This window comes from Atractosteus spatula, chromosome 2 (genome assembly GCF_055471065.1).
Source record: "Atractosteus spatula isolate fAtrSpa1 chromosome 2, fAtrSpa1.hap1, whole genome shotgun sequence".
NCBI lineage: Eukaryota > Metazoa > Chordata > Actinopteri > Semionotiformes > Lepisosteidae > Atractosteus > Atractosteus spatula.
Genome location: NC_142707.1, coordinates 73,649,267 through 73,658,700, shown reverse-complemented (window position 1 = coordinate 73,658,700; position 9,434 = coordinate 73,649,267). Strand labels below are relative to the sequence as shown.

Below are 9,434 nucleotides of genomic sequence, written 5' to 3'. Positions count from 1 at the left end.
CTGTTTTTCATACTTTTAGATTTAATTAAATGCTAAATGTTATTTTTCTTCAGAAATACTTAATTAGCATTTTCAAGGTTTAGTAAACAAGATATATCTATTCTCCAAGCTCCGTTCAGACTCTGAATCTGTCAATTCACAGATTTCTCACCAATGAAGAGTCATCAGCTCCTCCTTACAGCAGGAGTAGGAGGGGGCAGTGACCTATTAATGTACATAAGATTAGGAGTAAAACTCAAACTCCTTGAACACTTTGAGATATTCCTAAATACCTTCATTGTTTTGTAATCCTTCCTATGCCTTTTCGCTGTTTTCTTTCTACAATTTGTTGTGGATTTAACTTTCAACAGATTTTTCCAGTCCAATGGAAACCACTCATGCAGAAGAACCTCAGGCTGTGCATTATTGTTTTCCTTCGAGCAATGCATCTTGTCTAAAAGAAATGCGATCTAAAGTAGCTTATGCTGCTTTATACACAGTGCTGGTAATGATGGCTACCCTAACTGTGTGTGGAAACCTGGTTGTGATTATCTCCGTCTCTCATTTTAAGCAGCTCCACACACCAACTAACCTCATTCTGCTCTCTCTGGCTGTGGCAGACTTTCTAGTAGGACTGATTGTATTGCCTTTAAGTATGACAGCTTTAATAGAAACTTGTTGGTACTTTGGAGATATGCTGTGTTCTGTTTATAAGTTTTTTGACTCTGTTCTTATATCAGTTTCTCTCAGTAATTTGGTTTTAATAGCCATTGACCGCTATTTTGCTGTTTGTGACCCATTACTTTATACTACTAGGATAACAGTTAATGTCATGCATTTATTAATACTATTTAGCTGGCTGTTATCACCATCTTACATGTTGGCTTTTCTTTATCTAAATGGAAATTTTGATGGTGCAGATAAGCTAAATTCCTGTCTTGGAGAGTGTTTGTTTAAAGTTAGTGAAATATGGGAAATAATTAATCTGATAAATACTTTCATTTTGCCTTGTTTTATAATGATAGCTCTATATGTGAAAATTTTTTTAGTAGCCAAAAGACATGCAAAAGTAATCAGCTCTTCAGCAGAAAGAAAGCATGTGCGAGAAAACACAGGTAAAATTTCCAAATTATCGGAAAGAAAAGCTGCCAAAAAGCTAGGAATTATAGTGCTTGCCTTTCTTCTTTTTTGGATTCCATTTTACATCTGGATACTCATTGAAGGAAATGTTAATGTATCTATGACATCGGCTCTCTTCACTCCTACTGTAATAGTTTATCTTAACTCTTGTGTCAATCCAATTCTCTATGCCTTACTTTATCCTTGGTTTCAGAAGTCATTGAAACTCATATTCACGTTTAAAATGTTGTACAGCATCCTCATTTATAAATCTGTTTCAAGACAAGCATGAAAATGTCTTGTATGTTGGATAGTGCTGTGACTGTGTTTACTTGAGATCTGTAAGTAATGGCCAGTGTTTTTTATGGTCCACTCCCCTTTTCTTTTTGGTCTTCCTGACCAATACAGCAGACAACTAACAATACAGTAGACAGTAGTCTTCACTGAGTTGAATTAAATGACACACTGTTTGTCTGTCTAACTGTCAATTACTTCACAGTCAAAGGTGGTAAGTTTGGTGTGTGAAGGTGCTCCGCCAGTAAGGACGTAAAACCTAAGGACAGAGACAGCAACAAACGAGAGATGAAAAAAATGTAACACCATGATAATCGGCAATCTACATACCGACAGGGCCTGCAAGAAGCCTCTGGGTTATTTACAGTATGTCAGCTTTTCCCCCTGAACATCCAGACGTTCTCACATCACATTCAAATCTTGGAGTTATGGTCAGTTCCGGCTAGCGGAAGTAGAGAGTTCATGTTGTAGTAGTGTGGGAATGCTAAGCCTAACCCAGCTGGGGTTTCCAGAGAGCAATCCTGCAATCTGTCCCTGAAGCCCCCCAGCCATCAGATTTGAAAATGCTCCTCAAATCAAAAAGTATGAGTGTAAAACAATCAAGACCATTGAAAAAAGCTCTTGGAAATTGCTGGTGTTAAATAATGTGTCTTCTGTGGGGAAATTTGCAAAGTACTGAAATGAGCGGGTATTTTCATGCCAGTGTAGAGTTTGGGTTATAAGAACCATTAAAGGTTGACTCCAGTTATACATCTAGTTGCACAAAATTAAGAGAGTTCACCCAGTAGAACAGGGTTTCTTACAACTTTTGATCTTACCCTGTTTGTTGTTGAGGACGGCCAGGGTAAAGGAGGTCTAATGGAATGTCTGGTTTGGAAATGAAGGGATTACCAACAAGTACCAGCGTACTGTGCACAGTGTGTTTTTCTTTCTTTGGTACAGCAAATGTATGTGTTGCCTGGAAGGCTGAACTAAGCTGTTTAAGGAAAGTGGGGTTGTGGAAGATCTTTTTTGTGGTCTGTAGCAACCTGGTAGAGAGAAAAGGAACTGTGCGGTCATTAAGGAATGCTCCTCGGGATGGATTTTTCTTCTCATTACTTGGGACTAAGTTTTAAATGTGTTTGGTTTTGAGTCATACCTTGTTGTACCAAGTACCATAGAATAAAAACTTTAATTTTGCAATCTACCTGTCTGTTGTTAATCTGTTGGTGAACTGGTAACTCCTGGGAGCCTGTCTGAGGTGAGGTGAATGATCCCTTTTAAATTGTTGAGATAGTCAGATACAAATTATCCACCTGTATTATATTATAGTTCTGTTTCTCATCAGCAAGGACTGGGAAATGTACATAAACTGATGGGAACATAGTTTGAGAAAAGTGCTGGTAAAATCTTTGAAGAAAACCCAATTCAGAGCTAGAATTTTGGAAAAATTCTGCAAACAACTTGAGAAAACGTGAGCAAATCTTCCAAAAACAATAGTAAATGTACCAAACTGGTAAGCGAAGTTGATAGAAACTGACCCAAAAATACTTGCAGCTGTAATTGCTGCTAAAGATGCAGTGTTAATTTATTCATCAGTTTTTGTTTTAGTCACAGTCTTTGTCAGCTAAAATGCCCATAAGACAGTCACATTTTAGTCGTACACTTTCAATTCACACCGAAATGTTGTGTCTTCTCAGCATGGAATACACCTGAATTGACTGAATAAAACTGAATTAGTTTTCTCATATTTTTGTCATGAAGTTTAATTTGGTTCAAATTTAACTAAAATAACCTGTAACTAAACTTTTTAATATTAAAAAACTTAAGTTTAGTGCTTTTTAATTTAAAATAAAGAGTGTTCTTAATGGATAGCGTTATAGTTGTGTGATAACTTTTTACTTATCGCATAAGGCAAGCAACATAAGGCAATGCACAGGTAACCTTTTCTAACAAAATATAATAAGTAAGTCAACTAAGTAAGTAAACTAATTAGTAAACTAAAAGTAAACTAATTTACTTTTGTACACTGACACATACAATTAAACAAATTGAAATTGAAGGATTAATTACACTCTTCAATGGCTTTTACTGAGTAGACAGCTTTTTTGTTATTCCAAAGTACATGAGAAACACACTGATCTATGAAAGACCAGAGAAAACTATTCTACGAAACTGACAATGAGCATGGAGGAATAAATCTATGAGACTACAATAGTTGAATATTCTCATTTGAACCCTTTACCGTGTCATTACATGATTTCATACATGCAATAACATTCTATCAAAAAGCATAAGTCTATGTTGCACAATGTGAAGTACAGATGCAGCCATTCAAAGTGTGCGTTACAGACATGTACTGCAGGTGGCGTCGCACATTGTGACGCAAGATGACGCTCGGTACCACGGTACGTGATTGGTTGACCGACAGGGGCACTCGTGGTCCGTTGGTCTGTCGTAGAAAGACTTACAGTAAACGTCTTTGCTGTGCCCGTTGTAGATATTGAATTTTACCACTGAAGGGAAATCTTAGTAGCTGAGCATAAAAAGAATAGGAGCATACTGTAATGCGTGTGAAGGCCATAAACGATATTAATTTTGGAACATAAACATACAGTATATGGCTGGTCTTGGTACTTTAAAGAAAAAATACACACCAGTATTCCATTTCTCCCTAAACATTTTAAGCATCGAAGTCTTTAACTAAAGAGATACCGGAGTCAACAAGCATACTTTTAGAATTTGATTAAAAGGGAATATAATATGGAATCGCGTATCTAACGAAATTAATAACGATATAATTATATTCATGTACCGCAACACAAGAATACTACACGCTGTACGATGTCTGTTGATAATGTTTGTGGGGCTTTTTCAACACTCCTCATGTGACCTTGCCGGTGGCGCTGTGGGTTAGGTTCCTGACTCCCATGTCACATGGTCTGTGATCGACTCCCATTGACTTTATTTTTTAACAAACATTTCTTTGAAAAAATGAAACGTTTCCCTTGGTCAGAGATTAAATAAAACCTCACTCGCACCAAACAAATTTATATTTCTAAATATCACAACATGATCGGATTTAAGTCTTTTTAATAACAATGAATAGTCACCTATCCGTTACAAAATAAACATTTATATTGTTTTGAATCGCGTTTTGATTTAAATCGTAAACGCGTGTTTAAATATATGTGTTTAAAGGCGATATATAAAAGCGCTGATTCTTATGGAATGTGTTCCGCTAGGGATTCAAAAAATTTATTTTTTTTAATCGCGTATCTAAGGAAAATAGCAGTATAACTTTGTTCATGGACATCATTATACAGTATCTCATTTTGTATTTCTATAAAAAAAATCGTTTACCCAGCCACGATTGTTGTTATTGTTTTTATCCTGTAAAGCGCTTTGAGGAGCACAGCTTTCTCACCACTTAGATTACTTTTTGAAACCATCCTTACACAAAGCAGAAACTGATTGTATTTTCCAATGACATACTGTACAAGTGCAAAGATTACAGATTTTAATCGTCTTTTTTCTGAACCAGGGAAAATCTGATCATGTTTCTCTATAACAATAATAAAAAACTTTATTTTACATATCACCTTTAAAAGTGGCATCTCAAAACAATACAGTAGATGTAAACCACAGATTACAAGGTAAATACCCTTAATCGTTTATTAAATTTAATTTTTTTTTTCTGAAATGGTTTCACAGCGAAAGACACCTCCCCCCCCTCAAAAACCCAGTAAGTACAGTGCTAGTTAAGAAAGGCTAGGCTCCTCAATGAAATCGCTTTAACATGCTAATACGTTGGTATAACAGTCCGAGCGTGGCAAGCTTCTAATTTCAACCCGACCACTGCGAAAGGAACCCTTCTTTCATTTGAAGACAATGAACATATTTTAGCCCTGAATGAATTAATAGCAAACATGGTTTACATAAAAGACATTTTTCCAAGAAAGTTTAGCCTTTGTCACTAATGAAACCACTAAATAAAGACATAGATATAGAAATCTTAAGATTTTTAAAATACATGACTTTGCTAAAATTTATTTAAAAATAAAAATGATTACAAACGCCAGGGGAGAGAGAGAACAGGGGAGGGATGTTGGTTTTGCATAAGGGGCGGGGCTATGGAAATTAGGTCTGTTTGGGAATGTGGAGTTACATGTTCTGGCTGTTTGTGAATTATCGTTGTTGAGTATGGAGTGTTGAGGTATTGATTTTGTGTAATGCTTTATGTTGAAAATTGAGGTGGATTTTGTTTATGATAAAGAGGATAAACTGGGATGGGAGGAGGGTTTGGTTTTGCATAAGGGGCGGGATTATGATAATTGGAGGAATTTGCGAGAGTATAATGGTTTGATATATTTGATTTTGTATTGTGGTTGTTATCTATGTTTTTGGTTGGTATTATGTTTATATGGTTGTTTTTGTTGGTTGGTTGTTATTATGGTTATTAATAATACGATCTATAGTTGAAATCTGAGCCTAAATAAAAAGAAAAAGCAAGTGATTAGGTTTATGAGCAATCTAATTACTTATTCGTTTAAAACGCTATATAAAATAAAGTATTAATTTGCTGGACAGAGCGGTGAACATTATTATGCATAAGACAAAGATAACGATCCTGATCAGTTTAGAAATCTGTGTACGCTGTAAGGTTTTTACTTCTTAAACTTTTAAAATACACGTTTCGAATAGAAAGAAATCCTCTTCCTGGTACAGTCGCATGAAGAGAGAGGCGAAACAGCCCTACACAGCCCTGTCGCAGTACACGAATATAATCATATCGTTATTAAATTCTTTAGATATGCGATTCCATATTATATTAGCAGAAAAGCTTAAAACTACCACTTTTTCACACGCTATTTCACATGTTAGTTAAATACTTCGATGCTTAAAAAGTTTAGGGAGAAATGGAATACTGGTGTGTATTTTTCCTTTAAAGTACCGATTCCTGGAATCTGACTGGCTGACACCCTTCTGAAGTGGTTCCATAAGATCTGGTATACGGAAAAGAAAGCGTTGATAAAAAAGCCTGGATTCCCATGTATCTCAGAGAGTGAGTGATCAGAAAAAGGAACAGCTGTTACACCCAGGTTTTACGCTCTCTCTCTGTTGAATGAATGAAAGCATTTTATTAAAAACGCGTTTGCGTTTGTCTGGGTATTTACCTTGTAATCTGTGGTTTACATCTACTGTATTGTTTTGAGATGCCACTTTTAAAGGTGATATGTAAAATTAAGTTTTTTATTATTGTTATAGAGAAACATGATCAGATTTTCCCTGGTTCAAAAAAAAGACGATTAAAATCTGTAATCTTTCCACTTGTATGTCATTGGACATTAACGAGTACAACCCCCCTCTCTGCGGGAGTGCTGGCTGTGACGAATTAAACCAGTTTCACAGGTATTTTCAAAGGAAGAACAGTACTTGCTAGTTAAAAAGCTAGGCTCCTCAATGAAATCGCTTTAACATGCTAATGCATTGGTGTAACAGTCCGGGCGTGGCAAGCTTCCAATATCAACTCAACTAGATTGGAAGACAATGAACGTATTTTAGCCCTAAATGAATTAATAGTAAACATGGTTTACATAAAAGACATTTTTCCAAGAAAGTTTATAATAATACGATCTATAGTTGAAATCTGAGCCTAAATATAAAGGAAAAGCATTTTCAGAGAGCAATCACGCTGTGTTTATGTAGAAAAAGCGATTAGGTTTATGAGCAATCTAATTACCTATTCGCTTAAAACGCTATATAAAATAAAGTTTATTTAAAGATGAATGATAAGTGTCGCAGTTTAAATAATTTTCGTAGTAGGGCTTGGACAGATTCCAAGTGCATTTTTGCAATTTACATTGCATTGTCCAATGTGCTGCTGTAATACAGTTTAGAATACAGTAAGTCTAAGCTGTATCAGCTTTATTTATGGGTTGCAATTTAGAAAAAGTAAAAAACCGCACTCAAAATGCAATTTAGAGCTTTCTGGCAAGAGGAGACACCCAAATTAATAATGTAACATGCCACTGTTTGTGCATGAACAAAGTTATACTGCAATTTTCCTTAGATACGCGATTAAAAAAAAAAAAATTTTGAATCCCCGGCGGAACACATTCCATACGAATCAGCGCTTTTATACAGTATATCGCCTTTAAACACATATATTTAAACACGCGTTTACGATTTAAATCAAAACGCGATTCAAATCAATATAAATGTTTATTTTGTAACGCATAGGTGACTATTCATTGTTATTAAAAAGACTTAAATCCGATCATGTTGTGATATTTAGAAATATAAATTTGTTTGGTGCGAGTGAGGTTTTATTTAATCTCTGACCAAGGGAAACGTTTCATTTTTTCAAAGAAATGTTTGTTAAAAAAAAAGTCATAGTTCCAGTGGGATTCGATCGCAGACCTTGTGACATGGGAGTCAGGAACCTAGCCCACAGCGTCACCAGCAAGGTCACATGCAGAGTGCTGAAAAAGCCCCACAAACATTATCAACAGACATCGTACAGCGTGTAGTATTCTTGTGTTGCGGTACATGAATATAATTATATCGTTATTAATTTCGTTAGATACGCGATTCCATATTATATTCCCTTTTAATCAAATTCTAAAAGTATGCTTGTTGACTCCGGTATCTCTTTAGTTAAAGACTTCGATGCTTAAAATGTTTAGGGAGAAATGGAATACTGGTGTGTATTTTTTCTTTAAAGTACCAAGACCAGCCATATACTGTATGTTTATGTTCCAAAATTAATATCGTTTATGGCCTTCACACGCGTTACAGTATGCTCCTATTCTTTTTATGCTCAGCTACTAAGATTTCCCATCAGTGGTAAAATTCCATATAAATATTCAATATTACAACGGGCACAGTAAAGACGTTTACTATAAATCTTTCTACGACAGACCAACGGACCACGAGTGCCCCTGTCGGTCAACCAATCAAGTACCGCGGTACCGCGCGTCATCGTGCGTCACAATGTGCGACACCGTAGCCAATTACCTCCGGTACGTGTCTGTACCGCTCACTTTGAATGGCTGCATCTGTAAGTGTTAGCAATTATTATTATTATTATTATTATTATTATTATTATTGTGTAATATTATTATTGATAACTAGCCTTTTCAACAGCATATTATTTGAGTAGAAAAACTACCATAGTCAAAAAGCATTTTAACTATCCTCTTGTCACCCACTCTCATGGTCAGCATACAGTATGATATACTAATGATGGTCATGCTAGCATCATGATATCAAAGTGATATGTGTGCTTTGCTTCCAGTCTGTCATAGTGCTTTCATTCGACACATTCTTCTAAAAAAACACAGGAATGCCTGCATGCACTACAGAATGTTGGGGCCACAATAATGTTTGTTTTGTAAGGTAAACACACAGCGACAATTCAAGCTAAATGCACTTAAAGAACATTCTTTTCTGATGTCTAATATATGTTCTGAATTTTTCATATACACAAAAAAACTACTTAATATTTTCAAAATAAAATATGAACAAAAGAAAACCTAATTTTATCTTCACTGTGTCAGTGTATGAAGCTGTTGCGCAGCACACATGATGTGTATAGTACATCCAATTTTTATATTTTAAGAGTAACTTAGTTATTACACATATATCTCTAGCCTATACATAAAACTAGCACTTTCATATACAAATGGTAAAATACAAATTATACTTACTGAGTTTTCTGTTTAATTTGTCGACTAGCTACAATGTAAAACATCTGTGTGACTTATCAGTGCAGAGGTGCCTGGGTTCTGTTCAGATTGTGCTTGGTCTGTTGATTTTTTTTTATTATAATGTTGCATTCTGTTTATTTTCAGCTGTGAAAACAGTGGCAAATCACCCCAAACAAAACACAATTTCAAAATGCAAGCAGTTTGAAATTATAATTTGTTATTTATAAATTTATATTGTTAATAATTATCAGATATATTATTATAGTTCAGTTTCAACAGTCTTTGTAATACCGTTTTGTTATTCTTGATTATAATTGTTATATATACGATTTTGTTTAAAGGTTTGTCTTT

At 35.1% G+C, this 9,434-nt stretch overlaps 1 pseudogene; it reads left to right on the top strand.

Moving 5' to 3' along the window:
* The first annotated feature begins 490 nt into the window (after positions 1-490).
* On the top strand, positions 491-1,412 carry LOC148840247 (trace amine-associated receptor 13c-like; annotated as a pseudogene).
* Positions 1,413-9,434: the final 8,022 nt, after the last annotated feature.